Source organism: Capra hircus, chromosome 2 (genome assembly GCF_001704415.2).
Source record: "Capra hircus breed San Clemente chromosome 2, ASM170441v1, whole genome shotgun sequence".
Classification (NCBI taxonomy): Eukaryota; Metazoa; Chordata; class Mammalia; order Artiodactyla; family Bovidae; genus Capra; species Capra hircus.
Window position 1 is genome coordinate 103,686,957 of NC_030809.1, and position 24,058 is coordinate 103,711,014.

Below are 24,058 nucleotides of genomic sequence, written 5' to 3' on the forward strand. Positions count from 1 at the left end.
AATACGTTTTTTGACTATGAAACCAGAAGATGAAAGGGCAAGGTTGTTTATTTCTATTTGTCCAAGTCCTTTAAATTATGGTGGGATCCCTGTTGAATCTTACTGCTCACATACAGTCAAAGAAAGACTCATACACTACCTGATAAGTGAGGAATTTGAGGTATGCACTGGTAGTTTGCTCTCCTCAGCCTGGTATCTCTTGCTAACAGAGGTGGGATTTCTGTGCTTAATTTCCTGGTTTTGAGTGTGATGTGGGGAGGTCTCCATGGTGCTTCTGTTTTATAAAAGCAGAGGAAGCAGCATGAACTGATGAGAAAAGAACAGCTAGAGTAGTGAAGTTGTTAAGGTAGTGATAATTTGAAATTAAAAAAAGAGAGAGAGCCAGTTTGGAGAGAGGACAGGGTTTTGTGGGCATTTTGAGTCCAGCTGAGGCCAAGATGACTTGGAGAGCAAGGATTGTAACATTAGCTCCAGAAATACTCAGAGTCCTGGGAACAAACATGTACATTGGACTAGTGACTTACTTTGTTGATGGCCATCTGCACAGAAGGCATGCCAGTAGATCAAAGGGCAGAGGGCCAGGGACTTAGGGATGTTTGAGTTATATACTTTATGGATCAACTTTGTAAAGGAATTCAGTTCAGTTCAGTTGCTCGGTCGTGTCCAACTCTTAGCGACCCCATGGAATGCAGCATGCCAGGCTTCCCTGTCCATCACCAACTCCCAGAGCTTGCTTCAACTCATGTCCATTGAGTCAGTGATGCCATCCAACCATCTCATCCTCTGTCATCCGTCCCCTTCTCCTCCTGCCTTCAATATTGCCCAGCATCAGGGTCTTTTCCAATGAGTTGGTTCTTCACATCAATTGGCCAAAGTATTGGAGCTTCAGTTTCAGCTTCAGCATCAGTCTTTCCAATGAATATTCAGGACTGATTTCCTTTAGGATGAACTGGTTGGATCTCCTTGCAGTCCAAGGGACTCTCAAGAGTTTTCTCCAACACCACAGTTCAAAAACATCAATTCTTTCGTGCTCAGCTTTCTTTATGGTCCAGCTCTCACATCCATACATGACTACTGGAAAAACCATAACTCTGACTAGACGGACCTTTGTTGGCAAAGTAATGTCTCTGCTTTTTAATATGGTGTCTAGGTTGGTCATAACTTTTCTTCCAAGTAGTAAGCGTCTTTTAATTCCATAGCTGCAGTCACCATGTGCAGTGATTTTGGAGCCCCCGCCCCCCGCCCCAAAATAAAGTCTGTCACTGTTTCCATTGCTTCCGCATCTATTTGCCACGAAGTGATGGGACCAGATGCCATGATCTTAGGTTTTTGAATGTTGAGTTTTAAGCCAGCTTTTTCACTCTCCTCTTTCATGTTCATCAAGAGGCTCTTTAGTTCCAGGAATAGACCTACAGCAATGGACGCAGATACTAGAAGTATGGATTAATGAATTCTCACAAGGTGAACTATGTATGCATCACTCAGATCATGAAATAGAAAATCACCTGCAGAACAGAAGCACCCTCCCTCATATACTTCCAGAGTACCATCCTCTCCAAATTCAGTCATTGTTCTGATATCTATCACCTTAAAGATTAGTGTAGGCCTGACATTATTTTTATATTAGGTTGTAGAATTCTGTTTGGTTGTTATATCTAGCAATAGTCCACACTTGTTTATTGCTATATATTGTATTAATATACCCAATGCCTAGCCTACATTTTTTTGAATTTACAAATAGTAACCCTATGAACATCATTATGTCACATATGCATACATTTGTGATGAGTTATATATATATATATATATATGATTGGAATTGAGTCATACAAAATATGAAATGGATTTTGTCACTTTTAAAATTTGATGTTATATTAATGGATTTTGTCACTTTTTCAAAAGCCATGAGAGCAGCAGTATATAAAAGTTCCTATTGCTTTACACCCTCAACAACAGGAATTTTGGATACTTCTCATATGTATATAGTGATATCTCATTGTGATTGCATTTCTCATACTGGTCATATTGTTCTATTTTGTTGTACCTGTTCAACAATTTTTACTCATTTTTCCCATGGCTTTTTTCATCTTTATACTGATTTTCAAATGTATTTTGTATATTTTGGACATGTGTATTTTGTAAGGTATGTTTTTCTACTGATATCTTTTCTCAGTTGTGGCTTATTTTTTCCATCCTTTGGACAGTCTTTTAATGAATAGAAATTCTTAGTGTGGCCAAATTTATAACATTTTTCTTTATCTTTAGGGCTTTTGGGTCTTGTTAAGAAATTCTTGCTTATTCCAAGGCTATGAAGATATTTTTGTCTGCTTCTCCTAGAAGTTTCATTGTTTTATCTTCCATATTTAGGTTCATAGTTTATCTTGAATCAGTTTTGAATTATAGTGTGAGTTGGGGATTAATATACATATTATGTATTTTTCCTTTGACCCAGCATCACTTGTTGAAAAGACTAATCTTTCCTATTGTACTGCAATGTAATCTTTATTATGACTGAAGTGACTATGTAAGCTTGGGTCTGTTTCTAATTCTGTATTATGTTTCTCTGGTATATTACCTAGCTGAACATCACTGTGATTATTTTAACTTTAATAAGTTTTGAAAGTCCTCCTGCTTTGCTTTTCTTCAAAATTATCTTGTCTTTTCTTGGCCCTTTGCATTTCTGTATATAGTTAGAAACAGCTTATCAAATACCAACCCAAGAAAAACATCAGTAGCAATTTTACTGGACTTTTGTTAAATATATGAATCAATCTGAGGAGAGTAAACATATTTATAGTATGGAGCTTTCTAATTCATGATTATAACATATATTTCCACTATTTATTATTTCACCAGTGTATTGTAGATTATTGCATGCTGATACTAAACATTTTTGAGAGATTTTTTAATTTAATATTTTAAGTATTTTTATTTTATTATTATTTTTAAATTTTTATTTTATTTATTTCTTTTTTTAAAAATTACTTTACAATATTGTATTCCTTTTGCCATACATCAACAAGAATCCACCACAGGTATACACGTGTTCCCCATCCTGAACCTCCCTCCCTCATCCCTCTCTGTACCATCCATCTGGGTCATTCCAGTGCACCAGCCCCAAGCATCTAGTATCATGCATTGAACTTAGACTGGCAATTCATTTCACATATGATATTATACATGTTTCAATGCCATTCTCCCAAATCATCCCTCCCTTTCCCTCTCCCGCAGAGTCCAAAAAACTATTCTATACATCTATGTCTCTTTTGCTGTCTTGCATACAGGGTTATTGTTACCATCTTTCTAAATTCCATATATATGCATTAGTATAAGGTATTGGTGTTTTTCTTTCTGGTTTACTTCACTCTGTATAATAGGCTCCAGTTTCATCCACCTCATTAGAACTCATTCAAATGTATTCTTTTTAATGGCTGAGTAATACTGCATTGTGTATAAGTACCACAGCTTTCTTATCCATTCATCTGCTGATGGACATCTAGGTTCCTTCCATGTCCTAGCTATTATAAACAGTTCTGTGATGAACATTGGGGTACATGTGTCTCTTTCAATTCTGGTTTCCTCGGTATGTACGCCCAGCAGTGGGATTGCTGGGTCATAAGGCTGTTCTATTTCCAGTAGCTTAAGGAATCTCCACACTGTTCTCCATAGTGGCTGTACTAGTTTGCATTCCCACCAACAGTGTAAGAGGGTTCCCTTTTCTCCACACCCTCTCCAGCATTTATTGGTTGTAGACTTTTGGACTGCAGCCATTCTGACTGGCAGGAAACAGTACCTCATTGTGGTTTTGATTTGCATTTCTCTAATAATGAGTGATGTTGAGCATCTTTTCATGTGTTTGTTAGCCATCTGTATGTCTTTTTGGAGAAATGTTTATTTAGTTCTTTGGCCCATTTTTTGATTGGGTCGTTTATTTTTCTGGAGTTGAGCTGCATAAGTTGCTTGTATATTTTTGAGATTAGTTGTTTTTCAGTTGCTTCATTTGCTATTATTTTCTCCCATTCTGAAGGCTGTCTTTTCACCTTGCTTATAGTTTCCTTTGCTGTGCAGAAGCTTTTAAGTTTAATTAGATCCCATTTGTTTATTTTTGCTTTTATTTCCAGTTTTCTGGGAGGTGGGTCATAGAGGATGCCGCTGTGATTTATGTCAGATGGTGTTTTGCCTATGTTTTATAGTTCTGGTCTTACATTTAGATCTTTAATCCATTTTGAGTTTATTTTTGTGTATGGTGTTAGAAAGTGTTCTAGTTTCATTCTTTTACAAGTGGTTGACCAGTTTTCCCAGCACCACTTGTTAAAGAGATTGTCTTCAATCCATTGTATATTCTTGCCTCCTTTGTCAAAGATAAGGTGTCCATAGGTGTGTGGATTTATCTCTGGGCTTTCTATTTTGTTCCATTGATCCATATTTCTGTCTTTGTGCTAGTACCATACTGTCTTGATGACTGTGGCTTTGTAGTAGAACCTGAAGTAAGGCAGGTTGATTCCTCCAGCTCCATTCTTCTTTCTTAAGATTGCTTTGGCTATTCGAGGTTTTTTGTATTTCCATACAAATTGTGAAATTATTTGTTCTAGCTCTGTGAAAAATACCATTGGTAGCTTGATAGGGATTGCATTGAATCTATAGATTGCTTTGGGTAGTATACTCATTTTCACATGTTGATTCTTCCCATCCATGAACATTGTATATTTCTCCATCTATTAGTGTCCTCTTTGATTTCTTTCACCAGTGTGTTATAGTTTTCTATATATAGGTCTTCAGTTTCTTTAGGTGGATATTTCCTAAGTATTTTATTCTTTTCATTACAATGGTGAATGGAATTGTTTCCTTAATTTCTCTATTTTCTCATTATTAGTGTATAGGAATGCAAGGGATTTCTGTGTTGATTTTATATTCTGCAACTTTACTATATTCATTGATTAGCTCTAGTAATTTTCTGATGGTGCCTGTAGGGTTTTCTATGTAGAAGATCATGTCATCTGCAAATAGTGAGAGTTTTACTTCTTCTTTTCCAATTTGGATTCCTTTTATTTGTTTATTTCTTTTTCTGATTGCTGTGGCCAAACTTCCAAAACTATGTTGAATAGTAGTGGTGAAAGTGGGCACCCTTGTCTTGTTCCTGACTTTAGGGGAAATGCTTTCAATTTTCCACCATTGAGGATAATGTTTGCTGTGGGTTTGTCATATATAGCTTTTATTATGTTGAGGTATGTTCTTTCTATTCCTGCTTTCTGGAGAGTTTTTATCATAAATGGATGTTGAATTTTGTCAAAGGCCTTCTCTGCATCTATTGAAATAATCATATGGCTTTTATTTTTCAATTTGTTAATGTGGTATATTACATTGATTGATTTGTGGATATTGAAGAATCCTTGCATCCCTGGCCATGGTGTTTGATCTTTTTAATGTGTTGTTGGATTCTGACTGCTAGACCTTTGTTAAGGATTTTTGCATCTATGTTCATCAGTGATATTATTTTTAAATTTTATCTTTTAAAAACTATCATGCTCTAATTATTTTTTGTGGTATATAGAAACATAATTTTTTTTATATTGACCTTGTATACAAAGACTCTTCTAAATTTCTTATTAATTTTACTGATTTTTTTCCCTGTGTTGATTTGTATTTTCTAGGATATAAAATCATGTTATCTAAGAATAATGGGAAATTTGTCTTTGCTTTCCCAAAGTTAATGTGTTTTATTTACTTTTAATTCTTCATTTGATGGTTAGTATCACCAGTAGAATGTTGTATAAAAGGGATGACAGTAGTATTTTTTTTATTTGAATCTTCAAATAAGAATTTCCTATATTTCATCACTGAATATAAGTTTGTTGAAAGGTACTTTATCAGAATAAGAAGTCCCCCTTTTTTGATTAGTTTGATATGTGTTAAAATGGTACTGACTTTTATGAAAGATGTATTCTACATCTCTTGAGAAGATTATATGATTTTTCATCTTTATTCTGCTACTGTAGTGAATTACAGATTGAATTTAAATATTAGACCATTTGTATACTCCAAGAGCTGTCACAGTTCATTGTGTTGTTTTATCCATTCAATAAATTGCCACATTAAGTTGGTGCTATTTTAAGAATTTTCATCTATGTTTACTAGAGACATTTTTCTCTAGTTTTTGTTCCTTGAATGTTTTTGTCAAGCATTTTATAAAGATTTTATTCAACTCATAAAAAGTTGGAAAGTTTATTCTGGAAGAGTTTGTGTGAGACTGATGTTTTAACATTTTGGTCCTAGAGCCAGATTTCTTTTTTAGGAAGGTTTAAAATTATAAATGATCTTTCTTACTGTGTTGGTTATATTAAAATGTTTTTTCCCTAGGAGTTGATCTTTTTTGTTAGTGGTATAAACATGTTGATAAAGCCTAATTTCTATCTTTTTAGTACTTGGAGGATTTATAATGATATGCTTTAAATCCTACTATTAACAAAATTGATGAATAATCCTGTGAGAGAGTGCCTAATTTTTATTAGTTTTATAAAAGTAGAGAACACACTTTGTCATTTTTGTATTTTGAATGCTTATTTTTTTTATTTCATTAGTCTGTGCCCTCATCTTAATTATTCCCTTTGTTTAACTTGTTTTGGGTTTAATTTGCTGTTTTTTGAAAAATTCTAAACTTTCAAAGATGGATATTTTGATTGTAGAATTTCAAGCTTTTGTTTTATATGCATTTAAGACTCTCTATTTTTCTCTAAGCACTGTTTTCATTACATTCCAAAAATTCATATAGATACTACCATAATTATCATTCAGTTCCAAATATTTTCCAGTTCTTTTTTGTTTAAAAAAAATTGTTTGCTCTCTAGTTTATTTCCAAATGATGCGCAAATGTGTTTCTTGTTGTATTTCTTCTTGTTTTGGAAAACATCTTATGAATGCATTTATTTTTTAAAAAAACATTTGAGACTTGCTTTATGAACTAATATGTAAGCAAATAGGGCCATTTGCTAAGAATGTGTGTTCTTTATTATTGTCTTCAATATTTTATATATGAAAATGAGGGCAACTTTTTGTATTGTTTTGTTTAGCTCATTTCTATCTTTTCTGATTTTTTCTACTTTATCTAGTTATTAAAAACAAAGAGTTCAAGTCCCCAGTGTAATTATGGATTTGTCTCCTTTCCTTTTTATTTACGTATTTTGAACCCATAACACTGGTGCAGTAAAATACAGAATTTTTATACCTTCTGGTGGATTGACCCTTTTATTATGTGATTTTTGCTCTTATTTTTATAGTCATGCATCTTGCTTACTTTGTTGCCACTAATATAACAGCACCAGCTTTATTTTGGAGAGTATTTGCATGAAGTTCTTATTTCCAAGTTCTTATTTTCTCTTTGAAAGAGAAGTCTTTTTCAAAATTTCTGTGTCATGTATTATTGATGTCTTTTTTATAAGAGGCATATAAACTTTTTATTTTTTAAAGCAAGTCTGACAATCTTAGTCATTTAATTGAAGTATTGCAATATTTTACATTTAATATAAGTATTGCAGGAAGGGGGACCCCTTCCAGAGCCTGAAACTGGGCTCTTCTCTAAAACTCAGAAATGAGTTGTCTGAAGAGATACATGTGGTGACAAAGCAAGAGATTTTATTGGGAAAGGGTACCCGGGTGGAGCAGTAGGGTAAGGGGACCCAGGAGAATAGCTCTGCCATGTGGCTCTCAGTCTCAGGTTTTATGGTGATGGGGTTAGTTTCCAGGTTGTCTTTAGCCAATCATTCTGACTCAGAATCCTTCCTGGTGGTGCACGCCTTGTTCAGCCAAGATGGATGCCAGAGAGAAGGATTCTGGGAGGTGGTCAGACATTTGGTGTCTCCTTTTGACCTTTCCTGAGCTCTTCCGGTTGGTGGTAGCTTATTAGTTCCCTGTTCCTTACCAGGACCTCCTGTCGTAAAACAACTCATGCAAATGGTTACTATGGTGCCTGGCCAGGGTGGGCGGTTTCAGTCAGTGTTCTTCCCCTAACATAAGTGCTAATATATTTTTGATATAATGCTGGATTTGATTTGCTAATTTTTCCAGTATGTATGTGTCTGTGTTCATGAATGATTTTAGTTTACAATTTTCTGTTATTGTAATGCCTTTCTTGGGATTATGCTGTCCTCATAAAGTGCATTGGAAATATTTTTCTCTTCTATTTACTAGAAGAGTCTGTACGGAATTAACATTATTTCTTTCTAAAATGTTTGGTTGAATATTCTGTATTATTATTGAGGCTTAGAATTTACTTTCTTGAAGTGTTTTTAACTATCATAAGTTTCATTAATCCATATATATTTTCATATATATTTCTTTTTGTATGAACTGCTTTCCTGGTGGCTCAGATAGTAAAGAGTCTGCCTGCAGTGCAGGAGACCCGGGTTCAATCTCTGGTTGGGAAGATCCCCTGGAGAAGGAAATGGCAACTCACTCCAGTATTCTTGCCTGGAAAATCCCATGGATGAAGGAGCCTGGCAGGCTACAGTCCATGGGGTCGCAAAGAGTCACACAGGACTGAGTGACTTCACTTTCTTTATTTTGATAGTTTGTATCTTTTGAGACATTGATTCATTTCAACTACACCACTGAATTTATAGGCATACATTTAAAAAAATAATATTCTACTAACCTGTAGTATCTGAAGGGTCTTTAAAGGTGCTTTCCCTTTCATTGCTGATATTAGTAAATGTTTCTATATTTTAGATATTTTTGCTAGAGGTTTGACAATTTTAAAAATTATTTTTATTTTTAAACATCCTTGTTTGAATACCTTCACTAAGATTTTTAAAAGTGAGTAAACAGTTTTTGACCAACCCCCACCCAAAACATATAACAACAAAATACCTAATATAAAGCATGAACATTGATTACATCCTCTAACAAAACCCGGTATATTATTTGTGAAAATGGGACTAATTTCAATTTAGACTTGATTTTAGATTATAGAATAATTTTTAGTTTTCATAAGTATGAAAATGATGCTGCAACTATGTATAATATGTTTATTTTTAGAAGATGTATACTGCTCTACTTAAAGTATTATTATACTTGCAAATTATTTTGAAAAATTTTAGCAAAAATTAAATGATACAGAAAGTACATAAGTTGTTAAATTTGGGTGGTAAATATATATGGGTAGTTACTGAACTATTCATTTCTTTTTTATATGTTTAAAAATTATTTTAAAAATATTTTAATATTGGGTACTGCCCACCACCAGCAAATCAAAGTGAGCCACTGCTGTATTAAACTGATTAGTGAAGACTTCTTTGAGGATTTGGAGGTTTGGTTGGGCTTTCAAAACTGGACCAAAGTTAGGTAGATGGAATTAAAGAGTGAGGTCATGCTTGAAAGGGAGTAACATAAACAAAACTTGAGAGATTAAGATGAAAATGACTTGTCACATTTGACTTGTCTTATTCCCTTTGCTAAGAGTGTTAAAGCTAGCTGTCTAAAATTTTATTTATGACTATGTTATAGTAGTATCAATTTTCCCTAAATAAGAGGTTCTGTGTTCACTGGGAGAATTTTGGAGGAATTTGTCTAAATGTCTTTTTTAAGGACTATGAATCATTCATTGCACCATTTGCCAGTTCCTTCACCAGAGTTTCTATCTTAAGGATCACTGCATTTCTTCCCTCATAAGTGTGTTTGTTTGTAATGTGACATGGGAAAAATAAACTTTCTGTGTGTTCCTCATTGCTCTGCTAGTCCCTGTAAATGTTTAAGAATCAGAATGCTACTAATCTGTTAATATAATCAAAGCTCCCAGTTGTTAGTTCAGGGTTTCATGCCTCAGAAAATGTGTTAAATTTTCTTAGTGAAACTTCTTCATGTTGTTCAGTTATACTACCTATGGCCCCTTCTGCCTCCCTTCCCAAATTCTTCTATATCCCAGATCCAAATAATCATAATGATAGCTCTGCACTCAGTCTCTTACCTTCTGAATAATAGCAGCACCTAGCACTTACACTGTATTTGGTTTTTCATTTTCAAAGTGCTTTGCAATCAGGGACTGACTGAGCTCCCTTAACCATGAAATTTATTTCTTGATGACAGAAGGAACAAAACCTTGGCATCTGGCTATGCCCACTATTGCCACCATGGAGCAGGGAGAAAAATCAGTGCTGAGGATGGAGGAGGAGGTTAGGGGTCAGGAGATTTGTGTCCTATTTTTGACTCTGCACTTGGCTTATGCACATCCTGGCTTAAGGCAGCAATTGCTCACTGTAAATTTTACCACCTGTAGGAGAAGGAGGATTGAATCCACATTGAAAAGAGGAGAAGCTCATCTGTCACAGAAAAGATGCCTTGAATTTGTAGTGGGACTCTGGTACCTGATGAAATTGTTAACACAGTGACATATGGAGACTATCCTTTCATGATGTGGTATTTTCTATTAAAAATTTTGAAAAATTGTATGGTGAGTAAAAACATCTTTACTACATTTATTTCCCATATTCTTCCCCTTCATAAAAGTCAGTAAGATCAGAAAAAATAGAAATAATTAAGGCCAAGCCCAGTTTGTTGTTAATGCATTCAGTAAGCTATGTACTGTTTACATATGTCACAGTCATCATGATAACTTTTAATTATAAAAATTAATCAATGAGAATTTCTAGTGGCATACATCATAAGATTTGGTGATTAAACTGACATTCTCCTCTCTTCTAATTTGGAGTATTTTTTCTGTTTTTAGTGTGAATGGCAGGTTAAATTATAAAATATCTCTCAATACAAATGAATTGACGATAGTGCAGAAGAACAATAGATATAATGGCAGTAATAAAGGCAATAATTCAGACAAAGACAAATGTGTTTATCTGGATATTTGTTTTGATATACATATTAATACATATTTACTTTTTTATGACAGACGTTATTAGAATTAGAACATTTGTCGTCAGTGGAATTTATGTATCTAAGTCTCTCATGTAGGAAAACATCTCACACAGATATTTTGGCTGGACATGTTCTAAGACAGAAGAGTAGATAACTGATATGAAATGTATGATGTTTATTTGATTTCTTATAAAAATGAAAGTGATAAATTTTCTAAAGTATGTAAAAAAGTAAAATCTTGATGTCAGAGATTCTAAAGAGAATATGGGATGAATTTTGGAGTAAAGGAAGAAATCATTCACTAATTTTGTGCTGGTCAGAAATCACAATTATATAAACCCATAGAAAGTGGCTTCTGCTCTTTTTCTGCCCCTATTCTTCAGAGAGAGGCTACTTCTATCAGAACAAGGAGTGTTGAATATGCATGTTCTATTCACATTGAAGTCCTGTCTGGGAGAGTGAATGAAGGGGGGCTTATAGCATCAATTAGTGACATTATTAGTTTTCCAAAGTAGATGCTTCCATTTCCCTGTCTTGTATTTATTTCTGCTCTGAAGTGATGGCTAGCTAATGTGAAGTAGAATATTCCAACAAAACCTGGTAAATTAAGAAAGAGAGCCAAATGTTCATTTACCTAAATATTCAATACATTTATAACCATAGTCCATCAACCACTGGCTGATTTTTCAGTTTCTCTTTTCAAAACAGCACAAGTGTTAGACTGGTGTTTAGGCTAAATGAAAGAAAGAAGAGGTCAGCTCTTTCATGTATTCACTTGCCATGGTTTGGGAGTTATCCATGATATAGTTGGACTTCCCAGATGGCCCAGCAGTAAATAATCTGCCTGTGATGCGGGAGACACAGGAGATACGGGTTTGATCCCAAGGTTGGGAAGATCCCCTGGAGGAGGAAACAGCAACCCACTCCAGTATTCTTGCCTGGAAAATGCCATGGAGGTAGGAGCCTGGCGGGCTGCAGTCCCTAGGGTCACAGAGTCGGTCATGACTGGCATGCATGCAAAATGCAAGGTATGGTGATTTTATGGTAAAATCAATGGAGATAATTATTATTATTTTTTGCTCATTTCATTCTCTTAAAAATTTGAGCCCAATAAGAAGAGTGCTAACCATCTTTCTCCTTGATCACAAAATTGACAGGTTTGTTTCTCATATGCCTTATAACATTGGTAAAATTTAGCAGATTGTACCTACTTTACCATTTGGAGAAATAAAGTAGACTACTGTCTTGTTGGTCCTCAAGATTCAGTGGAGGAAGTAGAATTTAGGCTGAGGCCTCTGACTTTTCCAACCCCTATTTGCTAATATTTTCACTCCAGAAAGATATAGCTTTTTTGGTTTTTGTTTTACAGAGCACTTATTTCACTTTCCAGGTGGTACTAATATTAAAGAACCAGCCTGCCAATGCAGGGGACATAAGAGACTTGGGTTTGATCCCTGGGTTGGGAAGATTCCCTGGAGAAGGAAATGGGAATCCACTCCAGTATTTTTGCCTGGAGAAGTCCATGGACCTAAGAGCTTGGTGGGCTACAGTCCATGGGGGTTGCAAACAGTCTGACTTGACTAAACACGCATCAAGAAACCTCACCTATTACACTCTAGGCTCTGGTCAAAGTTCTGGGAATACAACAGTGACCACAACAGGAAAATTATGTCTGCTATATGTTAGTCGCTCAGTTGTGTCCAACTCTTTGCAACACCATGGACTGTAGCCCACTAGGCTCCTCTGTCCATGGAATTCTCCAGGCAAGAATACTGGAGTGGGTTGCCATTTCCTTCTCCAGGGGATCTTCCCAACCCAGGGATCAAATCTTGTGGGCAGATTCTTTACCATCTGAGCCATCAGGGAAGTCCTATATATATATAGAGGCAGAACATGCTAAACATGTGTGTGTGTATATATATGTGTATATATATATATATGCTAATATTTTCACTCCAGAAAAATAGAGTTGTACTCATCCAAAATCACTGTGGATGGTGACTGGAGCCATGAAATTAAAAGACACTTACTCCTTGGAAGGAAAGTTATGACCAACCTAGATAGCATATTCAAAAACAGAGACATTACTTTGCCAACAAAGGTCTGTTTAGTCAAAGCTATGGTTTTTTCAGTGGTCATGTATGGATGTGAGAGATGGACTGTGAAGAAGGCTGAGCGCCGAAGAATTGATGCTTTTGAACTGTGGTATTGGAGAAGACTCTTGAGAGTCCCTTGGACTGCAAGGAGATCCAACCAGTCCATTCTGAAGGAGATCAGCCCTGGGTGCTCTTTGGGAGGAATGATGCTAAAGCTGAAACTCCAGTACTTTGACCACCTCATGCAGAGTTGACTCATTGGAAAAGACTCTGATACTGGGAGGGATTTGGGGCAGGAGGAGAAGGGGACGACAGAGGATGAGATGGCTGGATGGTATCACCGAGTCAATGGACATGAGTTTGAGTGAACTCCAGGAGTTGGTGATGGACAGGGAGGCCTGGCGTGCTGCGATTCATGGGGTCACAAAGATTCGGACACGACTGAGTAAACTGAACTGAACTGAACTCATTTGTTAAATTAGTGTTTGCATCAGAAATGCTTCATTTTAGTGGATATGATAGAGAAAACTTTACTAAGAAAGAAAAAATCTAATGTAATATAAGAAAACCATGTTTGATAGAGTAATGAGTCCCCCTCCAGTTTTCTTGATTTTTGCTTGTTATAGATTTTTGGGTGTTTCTTTAAGCAGAAAACTCAAATGTTAAGACAAAATAAATCTACATACCTTTATTAAGTGTAAGGGGTTGGAATGGCTGTTCTCTCATAAAGTAATTTCACAGGCATCAGTGCTATACTACTGAAACCTGTATTGAAAGCAAAAAGTGTTCTTTCTTCAAAACACTTAAGTACTTTCAAACTCCTCATGGCCTTTCTCTGAATTTTAGCATCATCTTGATCCTGAGTGATTCTGGCAAGAGTTCCAATTAGCTTCAACTGGATTTATGTGGACCATGACCAAGAATCAATTCACCATCTTTACCATCACACTACACCTGAACATTTCAAGTTTAAACAATGTGTGGTAAGAGCTGGGCTTGAAAAATTATCAAATGTTTTAAGCATAAGGAGTTCAATCTTGTGACACCCAAATTGTTTATTCTGCTGAATATCCAAGAAGCAACACTTAATATATGGTAAAAACCCAACGTTCTTTCCAGGGTTTGTGGAGGGTATAAATTCAGTAGCTAATGTCACCAAAATCCAGGAGAGGCAGAATATGCTAAAAAAAGGCTGAGGTATAAATAAAATCTGATTATTCATTGTTGCATACTATTTCCAGACTATCTTTAATCAAACTGGTAAGAACATCATTAATAGACACAGATCCATAAAATGCGTCAAACAAGAAACCAGCCTATGTTTTAACACAAATCTAAACACACATTAAATGCATCTATGAGAAAGAAAAAAAATCAGCAATTTTATCTTCTCCCACAGATACTTAAGTTTCCAAAAGTACATGATTTTCAACAAAGAATTGGAATGAATTGATTTGATAAAGTTTTTCTAAACAACACTTCCCATTAGATAATTCATAAATGGGAATAGGGGAAACAATGAGAAAAATCACTTTTAAGTTAAAAGAATAATAAATACCATTTCAAAGTGAAAGTGTTAGTCACTCAGTTGTGTCCGACTCTGCAACCCAGTAGAGTCGCCTGTGTAGCTCGCCCAGCTCCTCTGTCCATGAGATTCTCCAGGCAAGGATATTGAAGTGCATTGCCATGTCCTTCTCCAGGGGATCTTCCTGACCCAGGGATTGAATATGGGTCTCTCACACTGGAATCAGATACTTTACCATCTGAGCCACCAAGGAAGCTGAATTTATAGATTTGTATGAGGGTCTGGCTATATATTTATCTATATCAGATGATATAGTATTGTAGGTGATTACTATTTTCTTTTTTTCCTACTCTATAGTAGGTTTGGACAATTAGGTCAAAGAGACCAGGGATTGAATCCCAATTCTGCCATCTACTAGCTGTGTGACTTGCCCCCAAATCAATGTTTTTGAGAATCAGTTTCCTCATTTTAAAAATGTTAAATAATTATAATGTTGTTGTTGTTTTTCACTTGCTAAGTTGTATCCAGCTCTTTGTGACCCTATGGACTGCAGCATGCCATGCTCCTCTGTCCTTCACTATCTCCTGGAGTTTCCTCAAATTTATGTCCATTGAATCAGTGATGCTATCTAACCATTTCATCCTCTGACATCCCCTTCTCCCTTTGCCTTCAATCTATTCCATCATCAGGCTCTTTACCAATGAGTCGGCTCTTGCCATCAAGTGGCCAAAGTATTGGAGCTTCAGCTTCAGCATCAGTCCTTACAATGAATATTCAGGACTCATTTTCCTTAGGATTGACTGATTTGATCTCCTTGCTGTTCAAGGGACTCTCAAGAGTCTTCTTTAGCACCACAGTTTGAAAGCATCAATTCTTTGGTGCTCAATCTTCTTTATGGTCCAACTCTCATATCTGTACATGACTACTGAAAAAACCATAGCTTAGACTATATGGACCTTAGTTGGCAAACAGATGTCTCTATTTTTTAATATGCTGCCTAGGTTTGTCATAGCTTTTCTTCCAAGGAGCAAGCATCTTTTAATTTCATGGCTGTAGTCACTGTGCAGGGATTTGGGAGCCCAAGAAAATAAAATCTGTCACTGCTTCTACTTCTATTCTCCTTCTATTTACCATGAAGTGATGGGACTGGATGACATGATCTTAGTTTTTTGAAGCCACCTTTTTCATTTTTCACTTGTTTTCACCTTCATCAAGAGACTCTTTAGTTCCTCTTCACTTTCTGCCATTAAAGTAGTATCATCTACATATCTGAAGCTGTTGATTTTTCTCTCAGCTGTTGATTTTTAATTCCAGCTTGTGATTCAATCAGCCCAGGATTTTGCATAATGTACTCTGCATATAAGTTAAACAAGAGGATGACAATGTGTAGCCTTGATATACTTCTTTCCCAAGTTTGAACCAGTCTGTTGTTCCATGTCTGATTATGTTTCTTCTTGACTGGCATACAGGTTTCTCAGGAGACAGGTCTGGTACTCCCTTCCCTTAAAGAGTTTTCCACAGTTTGTTGTGATACAGTCAAAGGATTTAGTGTAGTCAATGAAACAGAAATAGATTTTTTTTTTTTTGGAATTGCCTTGCTTTTTCCATGATCTAGTGAATGTTGGCTGGAGAAGGCAATGGCGCCCCACTCCAGTACTCTTGCCTGGAAAATCCCATGGGTGGAGGAACCTGGTAGGCTGCAGTCCATGGGGTCGTGAAGAGTCAGACATGACTGAGTGACTTTCACTTTTCCCTTTCATGCATTGGAGAAGGAAATGGCAACCCACTCCAGTGTTCTTGCCTGGAGAATCCCAAGGACAGGGGAGCCTGGTGGGCTGCCATCTATGGGGTTGCACAGAGTTGGACACGACTGAAGCGACTTAGCAGCAGCAGCAGCAGCAGCAGTGAATGTTGGCAATTTGATCTCTGGTTCCTCTCTTTGAAACCCAGCTTGTACATCTGGATGTTCTTGGTTCATGTACTACTGAAGCCTAGCTTACAAGACTTTGAGCATTAACTTGTTAGCATGTGAAATGAGTGCAACAGTATGATAGATTTTCTTTGGCATTGTTCTTTGGGATTGGAATAAAAAACAGATCTTTTCCTGTTTTTTTCTAAGTTTTCTGCATTTTCCAAGTTTTCTGACTTGTTAAGTGCAGCACTTTAACTGCATTATCTTTTAGGATTTGAAATAGCTCAGCTGGAATTCCATCACCTCCACTAGCCTTGTTCCAAGTAACTCTTGCTACAGCCCACTTAACCTTACATTCCAGGATGTCCAGTTCTAGTGAGTGACCACACCATCATGGTTATCCAGGATATTGAGAGCTTTTTTGTATTGTTCTGTGTGTTCTTGCCACCCCTTCTTAATTTCTTCTTGCTTCTGTTAGGTCCTTACTGTTACTCTCCTTTATCATGCCCATTTTTGCATGAAATGCTTCCTTGGTATCTTCAGTTTTCTTGATGCAATCTGTAGTCTTTTCCCATTCTATTGTTTTCCTCTATTTCTTTGCATAATAAATTATAGAGCTACCTCATAAAATGGTTTTGAGAATTAATTCAGTGTTATAAAGCACTCAGGGTATACAAGTCATTTAATATATGTTACTTATCCTTACTATAGCTTTTATTTGTATTTTTATAAGCATGTGCTCCTTTTTTTAAATAGTAACCCCAACCAGAATTATTTACTTAAAAACTCCCATGAACATTCATTTTTGCTTTCTTTTTGTTTCCTTAAATGAAAGTGACAATCTTAGTTGTATGAGGATTCATTTCTGTAATGAGTGATCAATTACTCATTTATGCATACTCAATTCTTTATGTCTATTTTGATGCTTGTTTATTAATAGTTAGATTTTATATTCTTCTTATCCTGCAAATATACTAATATTTAAAAGATTTTAACTTTTATTAAGTTGAAATATTTTCTTTTATGAATGTATTTAAATACATGTATATGTGCGTGCTCAGTCATGTCCAACCTTTTGTATCCCATCAACTGGAGCTCACCTAGCTACTCTGTTCATTAAATTTTCTAGGCAAGATTACTGGAGTGGGTTGCCATGGGAATCTTCCTGCCCCAGGGATCAAATCCATGTCTCTGGTGACTTTTCCATTGCCAGGAGAGTTTTTTTTACCACTGTACCACCTGGGAAAACCAAGCACATGTACATATGTATATGTAAATATCTGTCACCTCTCAAAGCTTCACTGATTAAGACTATGAAGTAAAGCCTTAATATCATTAGATAATTAAGGATTGTCCCATAATTCAAATACAATTTAGGAATTATTTCCATTTAATCAGCTCCCCAGTTTACACACAAAACTTTCTCACCTAACAGGATACTGACATATGCATTTAAATGAGATAACCATTTGGCTGAAGCTTGCTGCACAAGAAAAGTCCATTTCACAGTCTATTCACATCTCACTATATGGACCTTCACCATGGAAGGGCAAAATTGTTTAGACATTCACAATAAGAACCACCTTGAACCATATTTAACCCCCAAACCTTTTAAATTTCTTTAAGGTTCAGATAATTCCCACAAAGTCTTGCCTCACTTCCTCCCTGCATTCACCACTTACCTTCTGGGAAATTAAGCCATCTACTTACTAGAAGAAACGAACACATTGTGTTTCTTTCTATACAATTTAGGGTTTCCCACATTCTAGGAAAACTTAAAGAGAGGAATAAGACTTTGTTTTAAAAATAGTAACTGCCAACAATATCCAAATAAAATAAATTAGGGTATATACTTAATATCCACTTTTTACCCATAAACTTGTGAATACCAAGAGACTATATATATATAGCATGAATCATAATGATGTAGTTATTTGGTTGATCTTCTTACATGGCGTGGAAGATTGTTACTTAGGAATATTTACTACTCTGAGGAAAAACACAGAGCCATTCATATAATTAACAAAAACCATATTAACTGAAAATAATTAACAATAGCTAAATGGAAGTATAAGTTTTGTCTCAAGCACTCAGATTACTGAATAGCTAATTTCTAAATAATAGTGCTGAAATTACAGCTTGTATCCAGGTGGTGATAGTGGTAAGGAACTCACCTGCCAATGCAGGAGATATATAAGACTCCTGTTGTAGCCCTGGATTGGGAAGATCTCTTAGAGGAGGGCATGACAACCACTCCAATATTCTTACCTGGAGAATCCCATGGACAGGGGAGCCTGGTGGGCTACAGTCTGTAGGGTCACAGAGTTGGACACAGCTGAAGTGACTTGGCACACACAGACACACATATTTGTGGGTACTTTAATTTTATTTTATGTCTGTATTTGCGTGATTCTGCCCTTATTGCTAAATACAGCAAATTTACACAGAAGTAGAATATATTTCAATGTAATCACTAAAAATTTTGAAGACAGGAAAGAAACGGTGAAATAGGTGATCATAAAACAGCCAGAATATTTAGGCAAAAAATGGAAGGATCAGTAATGTACTCCACCTTGATCCAAATCCCATGCTTTCTCTCTGATCAGAAATGAAATTGATTAACAGTAGGGCAAACCCTGACAAAGCAGCTAATTATAAAGGGAATTCACAGCTGTATAAATGCAGGGCTTAGCCTTACCACTAAAGATCAGCCTCTGATAGTACCCCGTTGTCTGGCACAGGGATTGGGCTAGGGGCAAAAATGTATTCTTGCTTTGGAAATCTTTTTGCCTCATATGGATGCATTCCTCTCAAATTTTGTCTATTTTATCCTGAGTGTAGTCAATGTCTCAGAGGACAGATATAAAATCACAGGGGAAAAAAAGAAGTGTCCAAGTATAAATTTGGTGAAATTAGTAAAGGAAAATAATGTAAGCAGAAAATAGTGGGGGTTTTTTGGTAATATTTCTAACCCTAAAAAGTTTTATTCAAGTTTCTCCATAGGATGTTACAAATATTTTGGCCAACCTAATATACATCTACATATATGTGTGTGTGTGTGTGTGTGTGTGTATAAAAATGTTTGTTTTACCTAGAATAATTTCTTATCCTTCTTTATTTTTTTCTTTCAATTTTCATGTCTTACAATATTCACAATCTATATTTGGCTGTTTCCCTGTGATATAATTGAACATGCTTTTTTAATCTTTTGATTTACTGTAAACTGGTAGTTAAATTTATAGAATCAATCTGATTGAGGTTGGCATTCATTTGCCATCCCCTTTAACTTGAAGGAATTGGGTTGACACAAAAATAGGCCAGTGATAAACCGACTTCCATTAATGGTTTATTTTATTGTTTATGGGAAGGTTGGGAATCAACTTCAGACCATTTCCATTCAAGTCAATGACAGCATTCAAAACACTAAGACTGAACTGTAGCAGTGATACCTCTGGAAATCTCTATACATTTCCATTTCTGAAAGTGGGTTTCATTTTTTTCTTGAGAATTGTATGGGCAATGATGGTTGGGATTTTTGCCCCGGGATGAATATATAGAAAATGGGAGAAAAAAAGGAAAGAAGGAGGAGTTGAGTCTGAAATGTTTGGGGGTATAATATGACCAGACAGTGAGTCTAGTTTACTTTTGAATAGTTTAAACTTTTTAGAAGAAACACTAAGATGTTCTTTGCTTTCACTAGTGTCTCAATGCTAACTCAGTGCCTAACTTTGCTGATGCTATTGACAGAGGAAGACAATCAGCCAATCTTCTTTTTATGCTCTTTGCCTTTTCAGCCTCTTCTTAACCCTTTTCACCAACCTTAGATCATAAATGGATATGCTCAATCTAAGATGAAGGTAGAGAACTACTAAACCAGAGCCTGACAGATTGAGAGGGTGGATGCTCCAAAGGGTTTAGTGGTAAGCCTGTATCACATTTTTTCTCTTCCTCCATCTGTTTCTCTCTAGATCTGTGGATAGTACTGACATGCTATCGCAAAGGAAGTTCTGGAACAAGTATAAACAAATCATCATGTATTTTGCAAAGTATACCTAATCAGCATTGGGTAATTTTCTCAAATAAAAGAAAGATTAGTAAATCTTTGTATTGTCCACTTTTTTTTTTTGTTGTTGTTTGGTTGTTCCACACAGCTTGAGGGATCTTAGTTCCCCATCCAGGAATTAAATCCAGGTCCTCGTCAATGAAAGCCCAGAGTCCTAACCACTGGACTGCAAAGGAATTCTCTTATTCCACTTTAAATGCATCTTTAATTGAAAAATTTTTTGATTAAATGTATGTGAGTTGAAAAAAATTCATTTTTTAAAAACACTTTGAATATCTCACATTTAAACTTCTCATTTTTTTTGGAAACATAATTTCTTATTCTTTGATGCAAGGCTATTTGTATAGAAATAATAAAACCTTAACCATAAATATAGTAATATTAAATATAAATAACCACTTCAGTTAAGGATCTAACTTCCTTGTTTGGTTGGAGGTAAAGAAGAACCTATATTTAAAAAATACCTTTACCCTAAAATCTTTCACAATGGTTGGGAGACTGTAAACTGCACTAATAACATTCTGTTGATCACTTTATTACAGCAAAGCAAAAGAAAACCTTCACATTGCCAAACTACATATTGTTTTTTGAAAGTGTTAAATGGAGCTGGTGATTTGGGTACCTTTTTAGTTAAGTTGAATGCTGCTGCTGCTAAGTTGCTTCTGTCGTGTCTGACTCTGTGTGACCCCATGTACAGCAGCTCACCAGGCTCCCCTATCCACGGGATTATCTAGGCAAGAATACTGGAGTGGGTTGCCATTTCCTTCTCCAAGTTGAATGCTAAGTATACTGAAGTTTGTGTAATTGTTAGGTGTTACATTGCTGGAGCTATGATACGGTCTGATCATTAAGAATACATACCACTTTACAAACCAGGGGTCAAATATGAGGGAAAAGAAGCTTATTTATAATGTATTTTTATCCATTCATTTTTATATTGTATTTAAGATAGATTTTTGGTTCTTAAGGCCTTACTTCTACTCATAACATCTCTATTTAGCTTACTGTCATTATCATAAATTATCATCAGCATGTTTATTACTTCCACTATACATATTTTTTATAAAGTAATAATGACATGATTGCACTTTTTGTATTTACTCCCAGATACTTAAAAATGAACACTTGTAATTCACTACTCATTTTTGGGACAGCTGAGTTAGGCTGTATCTTACCATTTTCTCAGGATTAGACTGTAGTGAGGTCTTATGACATAGAAACACATTAGAGTGTGTGCTGTCTAAAACTGTTGCTATATTTTTCACATTTCTACTCATTAGGTAGAGTATTATTTGGTTTTTCTATTTTAATTAGCAGTCTGACATTAAAAATAACTTTTATTTCAAGTAATATTCATTTTAAAGGCTTTAATAAGTTTACATAGTCTATTTGTAACCTATGCAGAGAAACCTTCCTGTCAGATTTATTTGCCTTGGCTTCTTAAAATTGTACTATATAAGGAACTATTTCAAAAATACATATATTATTGAAATATGATATACACAAAACATTTATCAATCAATATACTTATTATAATTAAAATTAGGATATTCTTGTCATCAAATTCAAGGTTATAAATGAGTCAAAGAATCATGATTAGTTTAATAGAAGATGCATAAATGGATATATTCTAGATTTAGACTATAAAGCAGCTTTTTAATATAAATTATTCAGCACAATTGCCCAAATATATGTATTTTGCAGGTAAAATAGCATAAAAATAAACTGACACTGCCATGACAAGTAAATGCAGTTTTGTTGGCTGATTTTGAAAGAAAATATTTATAGATATTGTATGCTTATTTTAAGCTGTCAAATCATTTGTTTTTGAGTAACATCTTAGGCAGATCCTCTATACTCAAAAGAGAGAAAATTTAAAATGGCTTGGCTTGAAATGGGATGGATGGTTCAGACATACAGATGCTTAAAAACCACCTTATTCTCTGGGGTCTAAGGGGTAGGCTAATAGAGGAGACCAAGATGGTGGAAGACCCTAAGCTTACCTCCTCACACAGGCACACCAAAGTTGCAACTATTTACAGAGCAACTATCATTAAAAATGGCCTGAAGAATAGCAGAAAAGATCTTCTATAAATAAAGATATAACGATGAACCACAACAAGATGGGGAGTAGGGGTAGGGACATAGTATAGTTGAGTCACATATCCTCAGGTTGGTGATCCATGAATGGGAGAATAATTACAGCTGTAGAGGTTTTCTCCAAGGAGTGAAGGATCCAACCCCAACATCGAGTCCCACTCCCCAACTTGGGGGTCCTGTGGTGGGAAGATGAACCTCCAGAACTTTTGGCTTTGAAGGCCAGTGGAGTTTACTTTTGGGAGTGTTGTCAGCCTGAGGCATATAAAGACTCCACTCTCAAAGGACACACACAAAATCTCACACACTCTTGGAACCAAGGCAGAAGCAGCAATTAAGAGCGGGCTTATGTCAGACCCAATATGACTTTGGAGAGCCCCCCACAAAGAGGGGGGACTCAACCTGGGGATGTAGACACTGCAGCAGCCATTTTGGGGGAGCTCATCCTATCACAAGGACACTGATACTGGCAAGTGTAGTTTGGATCCTCTCTCTAGCTTATTAGTGATCAAACCTAGACCTCCCCAGCAACCAGCTGACACCAATCCTGGGATGGCCCAGGCCAAGCAGCTAGATGGACAGATACACAGCCTCACCCACCAGCAAGTCAGTTCCTGGTGGACTTTTCTGAGTCCAAACACCTGAAGACCTGGTCCCACCCACCAGAGAGCCCAGGACTTGGCCTTACCCATTAGTGGGCAAGCACCAGCACCATGGCCTCTGAGCCTCACAGCCAGTGCCCCCTGGACCTGGCTCTGCCCACCAGCAGTTGGATACCAGCCCCAGGATATCTGCAGCACTGCAGCCAATCACTTTTCAAGACATGGGCCAACCACAAGCAGCCTGGGACCACTCTTGGGGGAAACCACTCTGGGAGGCCTTGGGTCCTCACACAACCCACCTGCTGGCCAGCACCACATCTGGACAACCCAGATCCCACAGCCAGCCATGTCAGAAACTAGCCCAGCTCACCAGCAGGTTGACACAAGCCCTAGGAATCCTGGTCCTGCAGCTAGTCATCCCAAGACACAGCTCCAAGCTCCAGTGGACCAGTACTAGTTCCAGAGCCCCCTGGGGCTCCACAGCAAGTTCCTGGTGACCCAGCCCTGCCTACCAGCAGGCTGTCATCAGGATTCAGATTCCCTTGGCTATGCAGCCAGCTATACCAGCACCAAGTCCTACCTATCTGTGGTTGGCAACATGTGCACAAGGCTGGGCCTGAAAACCAATTGCACCAGGGGGTAGCCACACCTACCACTGAGTCCATAGTAGTGAGCCTACTATAACAAAAAGGCTCACATAGCCCAATAAAGCACCCCCCTTGGACATATAGATTTGGTGGCCAGAGGACAGTGAAGTGCTGAACCCCATAAGATGTCTCCTACATAAGGCCACCTCACTAAGACCAGGAACAGTATTCAACTTAGCAAATAGAAATAAAAACAATGAAGTAGGCAAAATGAGGCAACAGAGAAATATATTCCAGATGAAGGAATAAGATAAAA